At 38.0% G+C, this 21094-nt stretch overlaps 1 pseudogene; it reads left to right on the top strand.

Moving 5' to 3' along the window:
• The first annotated feature begins 1844 nt into the window (after nt 1-1844).
• Nucleotides 1845-6722, top strand: LOC121235982 (annotated as a pseudogene).
• Nucleotides 6723-21094: the final 14372 nt, after the last annotated feature.

Here is a 21094-nt window from a genome sequence, read left to right as displayed (position 1 = left end):
TGTTGAGAAAATGAAGGTATAAACAACAATTTGCCATGATTACATTTGTCAACGTAACTCCGTTTGGGTTGACCATTGATACAAACGATTATGCTAATCATTTATGTTATATTGATATATGAATAGGTTTGCCCATTTGGTCAAAACTTTTTTCTAATTGAGGCCACCACTTCTTAGTGAATTATTTGTGTGCATGACTTGAATAAAAAAAAAAACACTAAAAAAGTCAATGCCCTTTTGGTTCACGTGATATTAGAGGTTAAAATTTCCAAATTCTCGATGCCTAGAAAAAGAAATTTTTTACTAGAACCAAAGAATCTTGGTGTATGTACTATGTAATCCACCATTTGACTAATTTTACAACATATCATGTATATATCTCAACATGTACGAAAGAGTTAAAAAGTCAATTTTAATAATGATCATTATTTTGTTATTAAGTGATATAGGTCATCAATCATCGTATAAAATATTTGTGCAATTATATTTACTGTTGAATAATTTTATTTAAAGACTTTTACGTCACACATCATCCACGTAATATAATTTGATTTAAATAATAAATTTTAAAATTTAAATCTTACAAATTAAATTATGACACGTGAATAATGTACGGTATAAAATCCTTCAAATAACACAACTTGATATATTCAATAAATAGACTTTTTAGCATAAATATGTATTGAAATAACCCAAAAAAAAAAAAAATGCCAATTTGACTTAAAAGAAAAAAAATGGAACAAGAGAATAACTCAATTTTATCATATATATATATATTATGTATATATATATGAAGTTAATTTTTTGAGGCAGCAAAATTTAACCTGGGAACAAAGTAGTTTACCAGAAAACTTGTCTCTCTCACCGGTTTATGATTAGTAGGACACCATCTCTTTCTGTTATGGTTCCCAGTCCAAATCAAAAACACTCCAACAAGTTCACGGCTCAAAAACGATAAAGATCTTATCTAAGAGATCGGAAAGAAAGTTTTAGCCAAATAACAGAAAATGTTTAGAGAAAGAAATGGAAGGAAAGATAAAAGGAGGAAGAGAGAGAAGAGAAAAGAAAAGAAATGCTTACTGTCATGCTGAGAAGTGTACTGAGAGGACGATAGCGGGTTTTTTACTTTTTTTTATTTATTTTATTTATTTTATTTAATTTGAGTCCTACTCCCACCTTTTCTCGCAATCCCATGACAGTAGATATATTAGTATCTGTTTTTTCAAACTTTTAAAATGGAACAGTGAATCTTCGCCTCAGTGGGGAGTGTAGTGTTTCGAGGTCTAGTCATCTACCATTGGAAAGCTGCAATTTTCTCGGAAAATCGTAGTGCGATTTCTTGGTTCCTGATAAAATCTTCTGTCGGAGAGTATTTCCAAGAGGTGCTCTGTAACCTCTCGGCGCATTTCAACTTCTCCACAACTTGTCAGTTCTGGGTATTCTTTACTATAAAAAAATGCCAATGTATGAAGATTTAGGATTGAAGTTTTTTTCTTTGTTTTTCTCTATCATTTTGTGAATTTTCTCTGAATCACGTGAGAAAGCTTTAAAAATATTATGGTGGCAATAGGCGTTCTGTCAGCATGTCGGGGATTCGCGCGATTTTCGTTATTTTTGGCAACCATTGAAAATACTTGAAGGTTTGTATGGAGATCTTTACGGGGTAGATCAAAATTCACAATTTGACCCATGAAAATTCCATGCACAAGGGCTCTTGAAACCCTAGGAATCTGAGAGATTGGCCATTCCTTCTCAGGGTTTCGGAGTCCTTCCAAAAGTCCCAAAACAGTCTGTCTTCAAGTTCTTCCAAAACAATCTCTGTTTCACAGTTTTCCAAGTATTGGTTCCAATTTCAGTTTCTTGAACTTACTTGGCTCAGACTCAGAGAATCTGTAACGCTCACCACCAACCTGTTCTGCATGCATTAACTCCTCCACCATCCATTTGTCACTCCAATTTTTGCCCTTCAGCCTTGCATTCACTCAAAACAAGCTCTCATAGCAGTGGATGCCCAGTACTCTGTTTTCGTAGACGGTTTTTCTTTCTTTCTTTCTTTCTTTCAATACGCTGTTTCTTCTAATTCCATGGCTATAAAAATCACTAGTGTTTTCTCAATGAGGCACTTGTTCCTGCTTTCTCTGGCTATGAATGTCAGCTTGATCTTGAGGACCATGTACGAGAGGGAACATGGCCTTAACTTTCTCTGTTTCGAAGCTCCGAATGGCCATCTTTCCCAGAGGACGCGTCTGTCGTTGTCATCTTCCTCGACCTCGGCAACCACTACGCCAATTTACGCTCAACCTGGTGGGGACTCGATTATCAACCTCGCTCGGTAAGAGCATTAATGTTTTTTTGTTTTTCCTTGAAGTTTTCATTTTTCTTTTCCGGTTCTTGAAATTATCGTTTTTCTTCTCCGAGTCTCTGAGCAGAAAGAAAATAAAAAGATTGAATATTTTTTCGATAAGAATTTTTTTTTTTAAAAAAAAAAAGGATAGGGGCATTGTTGTCATTTCGACGGCCAAAATTGGCCAAGTATTAGGTAAGCAATTATGGAATCTCAAATTAAGGGGTCCTTGATTGATATGTCAGAAATCTGGGGTGATGCCAGTGATATTTCTCAAATATTAATGGGAGTAATTATTTTTTTTTTTTTCATTTTTTTCTTTCCTAGACATCTTTAATCTTTATGGTCCTTCTACTACCTCTCTGAAAATTGTCCTGAAATAAGTACCATGAAGAACTTCTATTATTTAGTAACTACTTACTTTCACATTTTACAGTTATATATATATTTTTTTTATAGATTGTGAGATGTTTTTATAAGATACGGAGTGTGGGATAGTGAATAGTTGGTAAGTTATAGTTGTAAGTAAAAATATATAGAGTTGTGAATTTATCAATTTCTTGAACGGCAGTGGAATTTGCCAGCATAGATTGTAGACAAGGACATGTCTTTTGTTGGTTGGGATTTTTCCATGGCTGATGATGAGGGTGCGGGGGAGCCCCTTTACACCTCAATGACTGTTTTTGTCATCTCTCTGCTCCAAAGTCGAAGGGTTGCTGGTGCTGGTGCAGGTGCTAATGCTAGATCATAAGTTGCACCATATGTTTAGTGCTCACTGACATTTGACCAACACGTCATTATATGTACCTAAGTTGTGGACCTCAAATTGCACAAAATTAACATTTTAATAGGATGTCGGAGACCCGCATGGTGCATGTCAAAGGCACTATTGTGACCTTGGAAGTAGATGCAGACTCTGCAGTGCATGCTTGTGGGAGCCATCTGGCTTTTTGCACACAGCATTCATTTGGACTATAGTGCCCCGCGGCTGTCTGAGATCTAAAGAACTTTTAAGCCGCCCACGATTTTCTTTTAGTCCTATATGGGGAAAAAAATCCCTGGATTTAACCCTTTGTGGAGTTTTCTGTAGATATAACCTATATCCCTTGGTGTTTACCTGTTGGCACATATATAACACAGCATATTCATCCATCCTATGTAGATATGCATACTTTCTAATCATTGATCTGCTGAGTGCTGATTTATAGAGACCCACTAATACTATGCTTCCTTCCCCGTTCCTACCTATCCCATGCAAATGTAGAAATCTCTGAGACACTATACCTCTACCCCCCTCTCCTTGCAGTGGCCCTTTTTTTTTATTACATTTTCTAACATTTTTCTCTCCTGTTAATGACAGTTTCTACAAGTTTTATGATGCCTTGAACTTTTTCGTTGCAAACAAACGCTAAATAATATTTGTGTTGTGCAGCTGACTTCATTTGTTTTCTTTTTTGATGCTTGCTTAATTTGTTTGCTATTTGAAAACTTGTGCTGTACAAATATCAATCATTTTCTTATATGCAACATGATAAATAAACTATTACCCAGAAAGGACAATAGTACGATGAATATGAGGACCCACACTGTACTTAAGAAAGATGCTAATTTAATTCTATAATGTTTGTTTCTCTTCAATAGGGGTGACCCGATCATGTTCGAAAGATACTGGCGAAAAATGGGAGACAAAGCCACAGTTGTGATCCCAGGGTGGCAATATATAAGCTACTTCTCTGATGTGACCAACATTTGCTGGTTTTTGGAGCCTGAGTTTGCGAAAGAGGTGGTCAGGGTGCACAGAGTGGTGGGAAATGCTGTGACTGAAGGTCGTCACATTGTCGTTGGTACAGGTTCGTCTCAGCTATATTTGGCTGCTCTGTTTGCTCTCTCTCCCCACAATGCATCTGAACCAATTAGCGTGGTGTCTCAAGCTCCATACTACTCGGTGAGTGTTGTATTGTTAATTCAATAGTAATTTGTCAATATGCTTGTTAGAGAATACAATCCAATTAGCAAACAGAAAGAAAGTTTTATTCCTGTATTTTCTTAATGTGATCTCTTTACAAGTGCGCATACTTATATTCCCTTTTTGGAACTTCTTTGCAGTAATGGAATAAGATAATAATATGGTTGACCTTGTCCAACATATTGCCTGAAATATTGGTCGTAGCGTGCCATTTTTTTTCTCCTGCACTACCACAATTTTCACCACTTTAATTTAATATTACACTTTGGCATCTCAATTATTTTCTGCACTATGTGTAGTCCACTCCATTTATGCTTGCCTACCTTCTGTTCCCTCATCCTTGCACCATTGCATGATCACACAGGACCCAATTCCAATAAGCCCTTACAAATGCACATGGAGACTGCATATGTGCATGTGCCAAACTGGAAAGGATGAACCTTGTTGAAATCCATCTTTGAAAAAGTTGTTCAAATACTCTTTGCACTTGAGATCCATAAAAAAATATCAAAAGAAAGAATTCCTTAGTTGTACTTTAACCTCAAATTACCCCTCATTAATTAATGGAAAGTATATAAACTCTATTTCGTAATAAATCCATCTATAGGGTCTTACCCAAATACAAAAAGTCCCATCTATAGGGGTTGGTGTGTTCTGTCATGTGCATTGTCTGCTATCTACTTAAAGTAACATGTTTGATATGGATAACTGAATAAGGAACATTGCATCGGTATCAATTTGTTTGATTATTCAGGTGTCCTGTCCACATACATGGAACTGCATGATGGAAAAATCAAGTCCATATCTTTTTCATTTATGTTGGCCCAATAAGAAGCAAGATGCTGGCAGATTTTGGAGTAAAGTATAAACAATTAATTAGACTACCTTGTATTCCTGACCATTTTGGAATAAAACAATAATCTTAATTAGATAAACACACATATATCCTTGTGTGCCATTTCTTTCTTCTGTCTCTTGGATTCAATCGATTTGAATTTAGTGACCTGGAGCCACTAAACATTTGTAATAATAGCCTCTTCTGGACTATAGAATACTAAAGAAGAGGACTTCCTATATTTTCCTAGAGATACCAGCTTTTTTTCTTGGTATTCTGCATTGGTGAAAAATCTTCATGTGTGCAGATAATGAGAAAATAATATGTTCTTTGTTTTTTATTTTCTTCCTTTTAAACCTAATAATTGATCGGCCTATTAGACATTTATGGTTAACTTGGGAGTTCCTTGCAGTCCTACCCATCTATGACGGATTGCCTCAAGTCAGGCCTATACAAATGGGTGGGAGATGCACAGAGCTTCAATAAGGAGGGCCTTATATCGAACTTGTCACTTCCCCCAACAACCCCGATGGCGATGTGAGGAGATCCGTGGTCAACAAAAGTGAGGGGATATTGGTTCATGACCTTGCCTACTACTGGCCACAATATACTCCAATATCTTCCCCCGCAGACCATGAGATAATGCTATTCACTGTCTCAAAGAGCACGGGTCATGCAGGGATGCGGATTGGGTAAGCCAATTATACGAAGATAATAATCCTGTTATCCGATGTATTTGATTTCTTCTGGTTCTATCATCCGACATTCAAGTCAAACACTTCTGTGGGAACTGACTATTCCTAACCATGTTGCAAGCTGTTTCTTACAAATTCCCCAAGGGGGTGATGGTAGTATGAAACTGTGTGTTGAAATGGTTCTATTTCTAAACTTATCATTTCTACATTTTCCAGTTGGGCTCTTGTTAAGGACCAAGAGGTTGCGAGAAGAATGACCAAATTCATTGAGCTCAACACAATAGGCGTATCAAAGGATTCACAGCTCCGGGCAGCCAAGGTTCTCAAAGCTGTTTCTGATAGTTCTGAGGATGCTGCTGGCAACTTGGAAGAAGATGAATCATTCTTTGAGTTCAGCTACCAGCTCATGGCAGAGAGGTGGAAGCTGTTGAGAAAGGCGGTCGAACACAGAGGAAGTTTTAGTCTACCCGAATTTCCACCTGCATTCTGCACTTTTTTGAATCGGGTGTCAGAGCCTCAACCTGGTAATACAACACAACCCACCAAGTGATCCTAGACGGATGCATATCATAAATTACTCTAGTAAGGTTGATGTCATCGAGTTGTGCTCATGTTCTTCTATATACTTCGCAGCTTTCGCTTGGATGAAATGTGAGATTGATATAGAGGACTGCGAAAGCTTCTTACAAAGCCACAAGATATTAACTCGAGGGGGGAAGGACTTTGGGGTCAGCCCCAAGTATGTGAGGATCAGCATGCTTGATCGTGACGACAATTTCAATCTATTTGTGAAAAGGCTATCCACGATCCACTTATGATTTCCGTGGATCCCCTTGTGAGCAATTCATGTACATTAGAAAAAGAAAGCAATTTTCCAATTTATTTTTTGTAATTATTAATGATTTCTCTCTGCTCGATTCTTGTGGAATATGGCGACTCTGTTTACTTTAATTAACATATTATGAGGACAGAAATAATTAAGAGGAAACAAAGCTACGTACCCGGAATGGAATGCAACTAACATGACACTAATTTTGGTAAATCCAGCTTAATTGCAAAATCAGTAGTTGGGTTTTTACATTTTTATAATTTGAGATTTCAGTTTTCAATTCTCAAGCAAAATTGATACTACTTCAAAATTTCGAGGCTGTCACGTGGAACATATTTAGGTCCCGTTTGGATAGTGAGATGAAATTAAATGATTTTAGATGAATGTTGAAAGTTGAATAAAATATTATTAAAATATTATTTTTTAATATTATTATTATTTTGAGATTTAAAAAAATTAAATTGCTTATTATAATTTATATGAAAATTTTTTAAAAAAATTACAGTGATGAAATGAGATGAAATGATAAGTTTCTGTCTCCAAATGAGCCTTAGTACGCTGCTCATTGATATCCTATGAAGTTGTTGATCTTGCTTTAAATTTTGTCCTATTTTGGCTTGTTCCGAACATCTCGGTCTATTCCGGTCATTTCACAATTTCATACATTTGAAACAAAAATATAAACAGAAGGACGACTTTCCATCTCACAATCTCCTTATGATCGATCTAACACTCTTGCCAAAGCATTATCCTCGTTTTGTTTCGGATTGTAATTTCTAATAAAATATATTTCATTTTTTCAAACTGTAACAAACTGTACATGTACAGTGTAAGTGACAAATGGATGCACGCAAAGAGTACACATACGTTGGTGTTGAGCGTCAAGGATTCTCTAACGCTTATGGTGCAAATTTAAGTAACTGAAAGTTGAAGGAATACTTACAAAATGGAGAAACGGATTGAAAATTTGGAAGAATTCGGAGGCAGTTTTGAAACTTTGGAAATCGATAAATGCTGATCTTATTCTACTGGCTAGGTTTTAAAGAGACCCCCTGGGCTACCAATGCTAATCTGAGGATATTTTCTTACCCTAAACTGTTCTGATCTGGGTTTTAACTAATGCATGATGGTATGCCTTTTATGATATTGGAAGCTGCATGAACTGATGGACTTTGCTAGTAATTGGCATCTGGATGCAAATGAAGCCTAAGGTTTCATTATCTAATTGGGATGGAGATTGATTGCATGATTAGCTGCTAGCTAGCATACGTACCTTGTTGTTAGTTTTGATCTTTTAGCACTCTGATGATCTTGGGAATGCGTTTTAATTTGTACTACAAATTAAGTACATTTTGATCAAATTGTTTTGGAAGTTGTAGATCAGACCAAAATTTCACGCACTTAAGATTGGCAATGTTTGTAGATCAGTACGTTGTAAGAGTTCTATTTGAACTCTATGTCCCACTCACCCATATCTGATAGAGTTTTAAATAATTATTAGAGTTATAATAGGATTTAAACTCCTAAGAGATAAGATTAACTCTTATTTCTAATTATAGTCTGACTCAAAGACTTAGATTTCATGATGGCCAGAAATCTATAAATAAGACTGAGGGGTTAAAGGGTTCTCACCTACAACATAAGAGTGCCTCTAGCTATCGAGAGACACTAGTGAGGCCAAGTTGCTAGGGTAATCCTTCTCTCATAGCCAGATTCATTTCTTCATCAAACAGATGGAGAAAGGTACGTCTTTCACTATTATTGTTTATTATTGTGGATCATACAAAATCCAAGATCCATTTATTAATGTTCATGTTAAAATATCTAACATGTGGTATCAGAGCTTTAGGTTGATAGATTTTTTATGATCTCGATAAAATATACAGTGAATATGTGTTTTCGTATATTATGTTTTATCATATTGCAAAAAATTAAAAATATTAGTTTTACGATCTGGAAGAGAAGTTTTATGATGATGTTGATTCCATGTTATATGAAATTACGATGCACTAATAACCATTAATGTATTTCGGTTTTGGTGTGCCATAATTTGTATATGTCTTTGTTGAGTGTATTTCATCTATTGTATACGTTGCTGCGTTTGACGAACCACCGTATATGGTGGAACCACTGTGAGTGGTGGCCGTGTCACTACACGCTGCTGTGCAAGGAGCTAGACGGGACGGCACAATGGGATTGTGAAGTCCCGAATGGGTGCCGTTCCTGCTTAAAAAAAAAAAAGGAAACTGTAAGTGGAGGTGGACCTCGACGGTGGGAGGATGTGGCGAAGCCATGATGTCTCTTCCTCGTCGGCGACGTCCACCGTTACGGGATGAAGCTGGTCTGTGTGTGCTGCGGCGCCATCACAGAAGAAAGGAAAAGTCATGGCACTGTGGGCGGGAGAGAAGAAGAACCCGTAGGGTTTCTTCTTAATGTGATATGGGTCTGGGCTGTGGGCCTTGGCCCAGCCCGAGAGTTTTTCTTATGTTTTTGTAAAGGGCCTGGGCCGTGGGCCTTGGCCCAGCCCGAGAGAAAGGCCCGCCTTATAAAAAAAAAAAACAAAGAAACAGAACCGTATTGGGCCCTGTACAGTAGGCCCGATTTCTGGCCTATTGTGTTAAACGGGCTCATCACTGAACCGGGTTTCGGCCCGGGTTACTGTACGGTCCGGTCCAGACCCGGACCGGTTATATTATATTATAATAATATTATTATTTATTAAAAAAAATTCTGGAATTTATTTTATGTTATTTTATGCATGTTATTATTGTTAAAGACATGTATTAATATTTATTAACATGTTATTATTATATACATGTATTAATTAGATTTTATGCATATTATTAAATACATGTATGAATTGTTTATTTTGGCTATTATTATGCCATGCATATTTTATCCAATATAGGACAAATGATTTACTTCAAAAATTAAGAAAATATTGGTTGCCCAAAGGTACAAGATTTTCTTAATTTTTATGATAAATCATTAAACCTATAGTAAGGTGGATATGTTGGAGTGAACAATTTGTGTATCAAGATCTACTCCCAAAGGAGGGTCTTGATGACACTTCTAGTTCATCCATCAAAAGTAAAGATTGGAGGGAACACTTTGTATATCAGAGTTTACTCCCAAAGGAGAATTCTGATGATACAACTAGTTCATCCACATAATTTAATACTGGTGATAACACTTTGTGTATTAAGATCTACTCCCAAAGGAGGGTCTTGATGATACTATTAGTTTATCCATAATTGTTTAAATTCTGATTATTATTTATAAGTGTCTAACTCAAAGCATTATGTGATAAAATTTTCTTGTAGTAAGCGTATCTACATCACTACACTCACAAACTTCATATGTTCCTGTTTTGACTGGCTCTAATTTTTCTGAATGGGTTGAGCGAGTTAGGTTCACCTTGGGAGTCCTTGACTTGGACTCATCACTTACGAGTCCAAAACCACCACCCATCACTGAGAATAGTGATAGAGATCAGAGAGAGTCATATAAACAATGGGAGAGATCAAATAGGCTGAGTTTGATGTTTATGAAAATGACCATAGCTGAAAATATAAAAAAATTCACTCCCTAGTGCTGAGGAAGCCCAAATTTTTTTGAAAAATGCTGAGGAGAGATTTAGGTCCGCAGATAAATCTTTAGCAGGAACACTTATGGCTAGACTTACCACCATGAAATATGATGGTGCTAAAGGAATGCAAGAGCATATCCTTGAAATGACCAATATTGCCGCTAGATTACAAACCCTTGGAATGAAAGTTGAGGAGTCCTTCATTGTTCAGTTTATTCTGAACTCATTGCCACCTCAGTATGGTCCATTCCAGATGCATTATAATTCTATTAAAGACAAATGGAATGTGAATGAATTGGCAAGTATGGTAGTTCAGGAAGAAGCGAGACTGAAACAACAAGGTCATTACTCTGTTAATTTTGTGACCAAATAAGCTGGAAAGAAAAAGCACCAGTATGGTAAGATGAAACGAATTGGACCACCGAAAGGAAAGCAGCCTGAGAAAGTTAATCAGGTTCAACATAACAGTAGCAAATGCTACTTTTGTGGGAAGCATGGACACATGAAAGCTGAGTGTTCGAAATGTAAGGCTTGGTTTGAAAAGAAAGGTAAGTTACTTGCCTTTGTATGTTTTGAATCAAACCTTGTAAATGTTCCCACTAACTCTTGGTGGTTAGATTCAGGTGCTAATGTTCATGTTTCTATAACCATGTAGGGATACCTTACAAGCCAAACACCAAGCCCCAGTGAACGATTTATCTTTATGGGAAATGATAATAAGGCTGAAGTTTTAGCCATAGGAACTTTTCGTTTGGTTTTAAGTACCGGTCAATATTTAGACCTTCATAACACAGTATATGTGCCTTCTGTGAGGCGTAATTTGATTTCCTTATCCAGACTAGATACTGATGGTTATTCTTTTTCGTTCCATAATGGTAGTTTCAATTTATTTCAAAATGATTTATCTATTGGTTCTGGGTTTCTTTCCGATGGTCTTTATCGACTTTGCCTCGATAATACATTTATTAAAAATACCTATACTCAGTACCATGTAACATGTATTGGAACTAAAAGAAATATTATGAATGAAAATTCTTATGACTTGTGGCATAAAAGATTGGGGCATATCTGCAAAGAACGGTTACAAAGATTAGTAAAAGAAAGGATACTTCCGCATCTTGATTTTACTAATCTTGAAGTGTGTGTGGATTGCATTAAATGAAAGCAAACCAAACATATTAAGAAAGGTGCCACAAGAAGTAAAGGGCTTCTTGAAATAATTCACACTGATATATGTGGACCATTTTCCACTGAATGTTTTGGTGGAGAAAAATATTTTATCACCTTTATTGATGATTTTTCACGGTTTGGATATATATACCTACTACATGAGAAATCTCAAGCTGTTTCAGTACTTGAGGTATTTCTCATGGAGGTGGAAAGGCAGTTAGATAAAAAAGTGAAAATCATCAGGTCGGATCGAGGTGGAGAATATTATGGAAAGTATGATGAATCGGGCCGTAACCCTGGCCCATTCGCCAAACTTCTTGAACAGCGTGGCATTGTTGCACAATATACGATGCTCGGGACGCCACAGCAGAACGATGTTGCTAAAAGGCGTAATCGGACCTTATTAGATATGGTCAGAAGTATGGTAAGCAATACTATCTTACCCAAATCACTGTGGGGTGAAGCTATTAAGACGGCAATGTATATCTTAAATCGAGTTCCTAGTAAGTCAGTTTCAAAAACTCCTTTCGAGCTATGGACTGGTAGGACACCAAGTTTAAGGCACATGCATGTTTGGGGTTGCCCAGCCGAAGCGAGACTTTACAATCCACATGAAAGGAAATTGGATCCTAGAACTGTAAGCGGGTACTTTATTGGGTACCCAGAGAGATCCAAAGGGTATAGGTTTTACTGTCCTAATCACAGTCCGAGAATAGTGGAAACAGGAAATGCTAAATTCATTGAATTTGGTGAGATCAGTGGGAGAATTGAACCCAGAGATGTGATAATTGAGGAAGTACGGATAGATGTCCCTATACCTACATCCTCAGAAAGGATAATAGTTCCTCTAATTGATCATCACGATGATACATTGGAACATGTAAATGATTATCCATCTCAGAATGATAATATCACTGACGAACCAAGTTCGGAGTCACCAGAACAGGTTGTCTTACGCAGGTCTCAGAGAGATCGAAGACTTGCTATTTCAACAGACTATGTGGTGTATCTCCAGGAATCTGAATTTGACATTGGGACAAGTAAAGATCCACTAACATTTTCACAAGCTATACACGAAAATGATTCTAGTAAATGTGTTGATGCCATGAAAGAAGAATTGAAATCCATGGATCAAAATCAAGTCTGGGATCTCGTTGAATTGCCTGAAGGGAGTAAAAGAGTCGGGTGTAAATGGGTCTTTAAGACCAAACGTGACTCAAAAGGCAATATTGAACGATATAAGGCCAGACTTGTTGCCAAGGGTTTCACTCAGAAAGAAGGCATTGATTACAAAGAGACCTTTTCTCCAGTATCTAAAAAGGACTCTTTCAGGATCATTATGGCATTGATGGCTCATTATGATTTAGAGTTACACCAGATGGATGTGAAAACGGCATTTTTAAATGGAAGTTTGGATGAAGAGGTCTACATAGAGCAGCCAGAAGGCTACTCAGAAAAGGGCAAAAATCACCTAGTATGTAAGCTTAAGAAATCAATATACGGGCTTAAGCAAGCTTCCCGACAATGGTACTTAAAGTTCAATGATACCATTACTGCCTTTGGATTTAAAGAAAACATTGTTGATCGATGTATATACCTAAAGGTCAGTGGGAGTAAGTTCATAATTTTGATTCTGTATGTTGATGATATCTTGTTAGCTAGCAGTGATCTTGGCTTACTTTATGAAACCAAGGGTTTTCTCTCTAAGAACTTTGAAATGAAAGATATGGGTGAGGCATCTTTTGTGATCGGAATCGAAATTTTTCGAGATCGAAAACAAGGACTGTTGGGATTGTCTCAGAAAAGTTACATAGAAAGAGTTCTTGAGAGATTTGGCATGAAAAGTTGTTCATCACTGGACACTCCAATATCAAAAGGTGATAAGTTTAGCCTATCTCAGTGTCCTAAAAATGAGTGGGAGCGCAAAGAGATGGCAAAAATCCCCTATGCATCAGTCGTGGGGAGCTTGATATATGCACAGATTTGCACGAGGCCAGATATTAGTTTTGCAGTTGGCATGCTTGGGCGCTACCAAAGTAACCCAGGGATGTCTCATTGGAAAGCAGCAAAGAGGGTATTGCGATATTTGCAAGGAACTAAGGACTACCAGCTTACCTTCAGAAAAACTGACATTTTGGAGGTAACTGGATGCTCAGACTCTGATTTTGCTGGTTGCTCTGATAGCAGGAAATCCACTTCAGGTTATGTTTTCCTGCTGGCTGGTGGAGCGATCGCATGGAGAAGTATGAAGCAAACCATCACTGCTTCATCTACAATGGAGGCTGAGTTTGTGGCATGCTTTGAGGCCACAGTACATGGTTTATGGCTGAGGAACTTTATTTCAGGGCTTGGAGTTATCGACTCTATAGCCAAGCCGCTGAGAATTTATTGTGATAATTCCTCTTCAGTATTTTTTTCCAAGAACGATAGGTATTCTAAAGGTGCCAAGCACATGGAGCTCAAATACCTAAGCGTTAAGGAGGAAGTACAGAAACAAACAATGTCCATAGAACATATTAGTACTATACTTATGATAGCAGACCCATTAACAAAGGGTCTAGTAGCAAAGCTATTTAAGGAACATATTGATAGAATGGGTCTTATGATATGAACATGTTAACGAGCTTGTAAATGTTTTGAATTCTATTTTGACACTTAATGATATCTATTATGGTTATTTTGTTTCTGTTTTCTTGTCTTTCCACTTTATACGTACATTAAATGATGTGGATGAATGATGACAAGATAATGTCAACAATAGACATGAATTGAAACCCAAGGCATTATAGCATTAGCCTTAATTATCCCAATCAAAGATTATGTTAAATTAAGTTACTGATGTTGTGGTACATGGAAGGGAATTTCTTGATTATATAACAGAAGACTGCCATGACTCGCATTAGTATCTAGTTTGACATTGATATTACGGAACTCTTGAAATGTAAATTAAGCTATGAAAAATTTCAGGAAATGAATTTGCGCAGTATGGTTAATTTCCTGTAATAAACTCATGAACAGAAAATATCATTTATGGGCGTATGGGCCAAGTGGGAGAATGTAAGAGTTCTATTTGAACTCTATGTCCCACTCACCCATATCTGATAGAGTTTTAAATAATTGTTAGAGTTATAATGGGATTTAAACTCCTAAGAGATAAGATTAACTCTTATCTCTAATTATAGTCTGACTCAAAGACTTAGATTTCATGATGGCCAGAAATCTATAAATAGGACTGAGGGGTTAAAGGGTTCTCACCTACAACATAAGAGTGCCTCTAGCCATCGAGAGACACTAGTGAGGCCAAGTTGCTAGAGTGATCCTTCTCTCATAGCCAGATTCATTTTTTCATCAAACAGATGGAGAAAGGTACATCTTTCACTATTATTGTTTATTATTGTGGATCATACAAAATCCAAGATCCATTTATTAATGTTCATGTTAAAATATCTAACATACGTACCAATGTTTGCAAAGTATTCGATCAGTTAATTGAATTTGCACCATAAATTTGTCTCTAAGAGAATCTATAACGTATGCTCAATGCCAGTACGTCTACCTATACCATTCTGCTCCATGCATGCGATTGCGTGCATTAACTTGTACATGCCATCCATTTGTCATTTTTTTTTTGTTGTTTCCATCTTCTGGTTTTGCTATAAATATCCAGGTCAGTACGGCTTTATATAAGTACCTGTCTTCCTTGCAAACACATATATTCATCTTTCTTTCTTTCAATAGTACTCTCTGCTAGCTTCCTCTATGCTCTGTCAATTCTCGTAATAATATGCATGGCTCAAGTTATGAGTGTCTTCTCAATGAGGCACTTGGTCGATTAAGTGCCTCGTTGAGAAAATACTTGTAATTTTAGCAATCGGACTTTAAGCGATCAAGCTAGATTAATGCTATAGCATGGATCTCCATTCGATTCATGATGATGCATCATCATCATCTTTAATGGATTCATTGCAGGAGCAGGTTTTCAACAAGGTGTTTGGGACTCGGGAGCAAATTGGGAGAGGGCAGGCATTGTGGATGGAACTATGTCAGGTGTGCCTCATCCTCCTCAGTGTCTATTCCACCCACCAGATATTAAACTATAAGTGTGAAGAATGAAGAGACATTACAAACATGAGCATGAGTAGGTAAAGCAAAAAAAACATATATGATGACAGATCAAGGAAGAAGTAGAAACTTTACAATTTGAGTTGAAAAATATGTACTTTTTAATGGTAAGGATCATTAAACTTGGTGTAATAGTAGAGTAAAAGATTCATTTTATTTCTATTTCCACCATTAAACACTGGAATTAGGGGAAAGTCCCAGCAAGCAAACGACTGTACAATGTAATAGTACAAGAAAACTGATTATTTATGACCAGTTATTTCTTACGAAAATGATTATTTTTTACTAAAATGAGTTTATTTTCGTTGCAAATAATCATTTTCATTGTAAATAATCTATTATAAATACTCATTTTTTTTTAGTGTAATTTTAATTAAGCACTGGTATATTTACATTTGTAAAACAGTACTGTTCAGAAACAAAAGATTCATTTGTGATTTGTCCTCTTAGCCTGTGGGGGTATCATGTTTGAACTTTCTTATTCTTTCTTTCCTGACAACTTCTTTGTCAGTCCCGTGTTATCTTCTTCTTAAGCCCAGCAACCCGCTCGATCTAGACTGCGCGCGCGCGGCTTCCAGATCTGCCCCTTCAAATCCCCATCCTAGCATGCACTGTTCGTGTGGTACGGCGTTTTGTCATTGGATGTGATCGCGTGATATACGGCCGAGTTTTCTCTTGGGTAGGTTGTCAAGAATTGAAACTTTTATATTTTCAAATTATGTTTTTACAGTGAAGAGTCATCAGAATAAATAGATACAAGGAATAAATATATCTAACGTAACTATTACAATATGGTATGAATTTACAGTTACAAAAATGAAGGCTAATTCCTAAAATCGTGGAGTTACAAATGAGGAAAAGATCTTTGCTTGATTGTTGGTAAGTGAGCTATCAATACACCCCCTCAAGTTGGCGCATAGAGGTCCGTAATGCCCAACTTGGATAGAAAGTGATGGAAGAGATCCCGACCTAATGCTTTGGTGAAGATGTTGGCAACTTGCTCATGGGAGGAGGTGTGAATAGCATTAAGGAGGCCAGAGCGAATTTTATCTCGAACAATATAACAATCAATCTCAATATGTTTAGTGCGCTTATGGAACACAGGATTGTGAGTAATGTGTAAAGTAGATTGGTTGTCACAATAGAGGCGGATAGGCTCTGGGTGAGGGACACCAAGATCAGTGAGGAGCTGTTTCAATCAAGTGAGTTCGCAAGTGGTAACGGCCATGGCGCGGTATTCAGCTTCAGCAGAGGAATGGGCCACAGTGGTCTTTTTTTTGTGCGTCAGGAAATAGGGTTGGTGCCAATCTAAACAAAGTAACCTGTAGTGGAGCGACGAGTGGTGGGGCAGCTGGCCCAATCAGAACCAGTGTAGCATGAAGAGTGTTGGAGGAAGGAAAGAAAATGCCTTGTCCTGGGCTGCCTTTTATGTATTGTAAAACGCAAGTGGCAACCTGCATGTGAGGGGCACGAGGGGCGTGCATGAATTGATTGAGAATGTTCACTACAAATACAATATCAGGATGAGTGATAGTCAGGTAAATGAGACGACCAACAAGTCTACGATAAGGAGAAGGATCTGAAAGAAGAGAGTCGTCGAGGTTGGTGAGCTTTAAGTTTTGTTCCATGGGAATTGAAGCAGTCCGAGCACCGAGTTGACCACTATCAGATAAGATGTCAAGAGCATATTTGCGTTGGTTGAGAAAGATGCCTTGGGATGACCGAGCAACTTCGAGACCAAGAAAATATTTGAGAGGACCGAGATCTTTAGTTTTGAAGTGTGTAGAGAAAACACTTTTGAAGACCTCAATTTGTGATCGATCGTTGCCAGCAACTAGAATATCGTCAACATAGACAAGAACAAGAGTGATGCTGGTAAAAGTAACCAGAGTGAATAAAGAATGGTCCGGCTGAGATTGAGAAAAACTTGCATCAAGAAGCATAATAGTTAGTTTAAAAAAGCAGTTGCAGGAGGCTTGTTTGAGGCTGTAGAGGGATTTGCGGAGGCGATATACACGAGGCTCCTCTTTCGAACAATAACCAGGAGGAGGAGTCATGTAGACTTTTTCATCAAGGTTGCCATGTAAGAAGGCGTTGTTGACATCAAGTTGGTGGATAATCCATTGGCGAGAAGTAGCGACAGCCCACAAACACCGAATGGTAATCATCTTGGCAACGGGAGCAAAAGTCTCATTATAGTCGAGGCCTTCAACCTGAGTATAGCCTTTGGCGACTAACCAGCTTTGTATCTTTCGACGGAGCCATCGGCTTTGAGCTTAGTTTTGAACACCCATTTGTAGCCAATGGATTTCTTTCTAGGAGGAAGGGACTTAAGGGTCCAAGTGGAATTATTTTCAAGAGCACAAAGTTTAGCAGACATGGTGTCACGCTAATGGGCGTGACAAATAGCAACGGAATAACAGGAAGGATCAGCAGAAACAATGAGATCATTTAAAAAAATATGATGAAAAGGTGAGAAACTAGAATAAGAGAGAAAAATAGATAAAGGATGAGCAGTACCTGAGGTCGATGCAGCGGATGAAGATGCAGTGGACTCAGTGGGTATGGTTGGGCAGAGATAGTCCTGAAGATATGTGGGTCTAGTAATAGTGTGACAAGGAGGAGGAGGAGGAGGAGGAAGAGGAAGGGGGGGGGGGAGAAGGTTCGAAAGTGAGAGTAGAAGAGGGGGGAGGTGGTAAAATGGGTTCAGGAACAGGGAGAGGGATGATAGGGAGTGATGTGGGAGAAGAATGAGGGAGGTCTTGGAAAGGGAACTGATGTTCATGAAATGTGACATCACGAGAATAAAAAATAACTTGAGTGTCAATGTTGTAGAGTTTATAAGCTTTATGAGTGCTAGGATAACAGAGAAAGAGACACTTAGAGGCACGAGGAGAAACTTTGTCGCGGGAAGCTTAGAGAGTTTGGGCATAACAAAGGCAACCAAACACTCGGAGATGGTCATATTTTGGTGGGGGTATTAAAGAGAAGTTCAAAAGGAGATTTATTTTGAAGAAGGCGACTGAGAGTGCGGTTGATGAGATAGGCAGTGGTGATGACACATTCATCCCAAAATTTTAGAGGTAAGTGGGCCTGAAAACGTAGGCTAAGAGCAACATTCAAGAGGTGCCGATATTTACGTTCCGCAACACCATTTTGTTGAGGAGTTTCGACACAGGTGCATTCATGAATGATGCCGTGTTCATGAAGGTAATTTTGAAATTTATGAGAAAGAAATTCTTGGCCCTTGTCAGTGTGAATGATTTTAATGGTAGTGTTGAATTGATTTTGGATGAGAGCGAAAAAACGCATGAGATGAATGTATGCTTTGGATTTATAGCACATGAGATAAATCCAAGTGGTGAGAGAGAAATCGTCAACAATTGTAAGAAAATAATGAGCACCACAAATAGAGGAGGTATGATAGCCACCCCATATAGCACAAAAAATTCTATTAAAAATTGTAGTACTTTTATTAGCATGAATAGAAAAAGGAAGTCTAGTGTGCTTAGAACGAGCACAAATATCACAATTAGAAATGATGCAAGAATTATTGAAAAGACTAGGAATGACTAAGCGGGAAGGGTGACCTAGGCGTTGGTGCCATTAAATTTTATTCGTAGTAATTTGAGTAGAAAGAGCCATGGTGGGAGGTGACCGGTACACATAAAGTCTATTGCAAAGTTCACCCACTCCAATCAGCCTCGTCGAGTGCTGGTCCTGAAAAGAAACAGTTGAAGAAGAAAAAGAAACAAGGCAAGAATTAGTAGTGGTGAGCTGAGGGACTGAAAGGAGATTAAAAAGAAACTGAGGGACAAAAAGGACATTGTATAAAGTAAGGTGTTCGGCTAAAATACATGTGCCGACACCCTTTATTTTAATTAAGCTCCCATTTGGTAAAGTGACCATTCGGTCAGATGAGGAAGAAACCAATGAAGAAAACAGAGTGCGGTCATGGCACAGGTGGTCGGTGGTGCCACTATTGACCACCCAGTCACGGTGGCTATCAAAGGGAAAAGAGGAGACATTACTGACAAAATTAACGGTGGGAGTGGGCGGCTTGAGCAAATCGAGCAACCTCTGATAAAGATCTGGCATTAAACCAGGGATGAGAGAGGAGACGGAGGCTTGGTCAGCCATCGACGATGAGGGAGGAGGCTTGCCGAGGATGGAGGATGGCTGTTTGCCGCGGGGCTTGCTGCCTGCAGGATACCCAACGATCTGCCAACATCGATCAGAGGTGTGACCTTGTTTTCCACATTCGGTGCAAAGTAAGGGTTTCTTTAGAGGACCACTAGAGTGAACAGCGAAGATGTGAGGGACTTTCTACGCCACCGTTGGTCGGACATGGAGGAGACGCTGCTGCTCTTCCTAAAAAAGAATAGAAAAAATTTTGGTGATGGGGGGAAGAGTTTCCATGGCTAGGATTTGGGTTCGAAGTTGGGAAAAGGAGTAATTTAGGCCAAGTAAAAATTGGTAAACTCTTTCATCTTCAGCTTGTTGCTGTAATTCTTTCAGATCATTGGTTTTTTGTAAATGGCTGAGTTCATCCCAAATTTGCTTGATTTGATCGTAATAGTCATGAACAGACTGGTGGTGTTGCTACAGGGAGGATAATTCACGTTTGAGGTGATAAATCCTGGCATTATTGCCATCGCAAAAATGTGACTAAAGATCAAGCCACACTTCTCGGGGATCAGTGTGGAATTCAAGAGAGCTGGCTAAGGAGGGACTGATGGGATTGAGGAACCAGGTGAGAACCATATCTTTAGTTTGGTTCCATTTTTTGTAATCTGTAGAAGTAGGTTCGGGTGGGAAGGGTGCCATCAACAAAAACTAGTTTGTTTTTGGTGTTGAGAGCACGGGTCACGGCTTTTTGCCATTTGAGAAAATTGTTACTGGTGAGAAGACTAGAGACAAGGATGAGACTAGGAGAATCGAAGGGGTGAAAAAGGTATGGGGAGGGGGTAGGGTTGGAGGAAGAAGCCATTGGAACGTGATAAAAGGATCGGTTAGACTGATACCATGTCAAGAATTGAAACTTTTGTATTTCCAAATTATGTTTTTACAGTGAAGAGTCATCAGAATAAATAGATACAATGAATAAATCTATCTAAAGTAACTATTATAATATGGTATGAATTTACAGTTACAAAAATAAAGGCTAATTCCTAAAATCGTGGAATTACAAATGAGGAAAAGATATTTGCTTGATTGTTGGTAAGTGAGCTGTCAATATAGGTCGTCTCCTTCGCTTTATATGTTCCCACTTTATGTCTTAGTGCCGTTTTGGGCGTTTGCTGTGAGTTCTCTCCTCCTTTGTGTGCTTCTTGTGGTATGTTCCTCTGTTTTATTCCTTTCGGCATTTGATTTGCTGCCCTTGTTTAATTGCATTGCTCAAAATAGTGTACTTTGAAGTAACATTGATGAAGACTCTAATTTTTTTGGGGGGCTTGCAGAAGCGAATGAAAACAAACATTAATTTTTATCAGAGAGAGTTTGTGAGATGGCTTTGGTTGGTGGGCATTTGAAAACATCTATCTA

Source organism: Juglans microcarpa x Juglans regia, chromosome 6D, assembly GCF_004785595.1.
Source record: "Juglans microcarpa x Juglans regia isolate MS1-56 chromosome 6D, Jm3101_v1.0, whole genome shotgun sequence".
NCBI lineage: Eukaryota > Viridiplantae > Streptophyta > Magnoliopsida > Fagales > Juglandaceae > Juglans > Juglans microcarpa x Juglans regia.
This window is presented reverse-complemented; position numbering and strand designations above follow the sequence as displayed.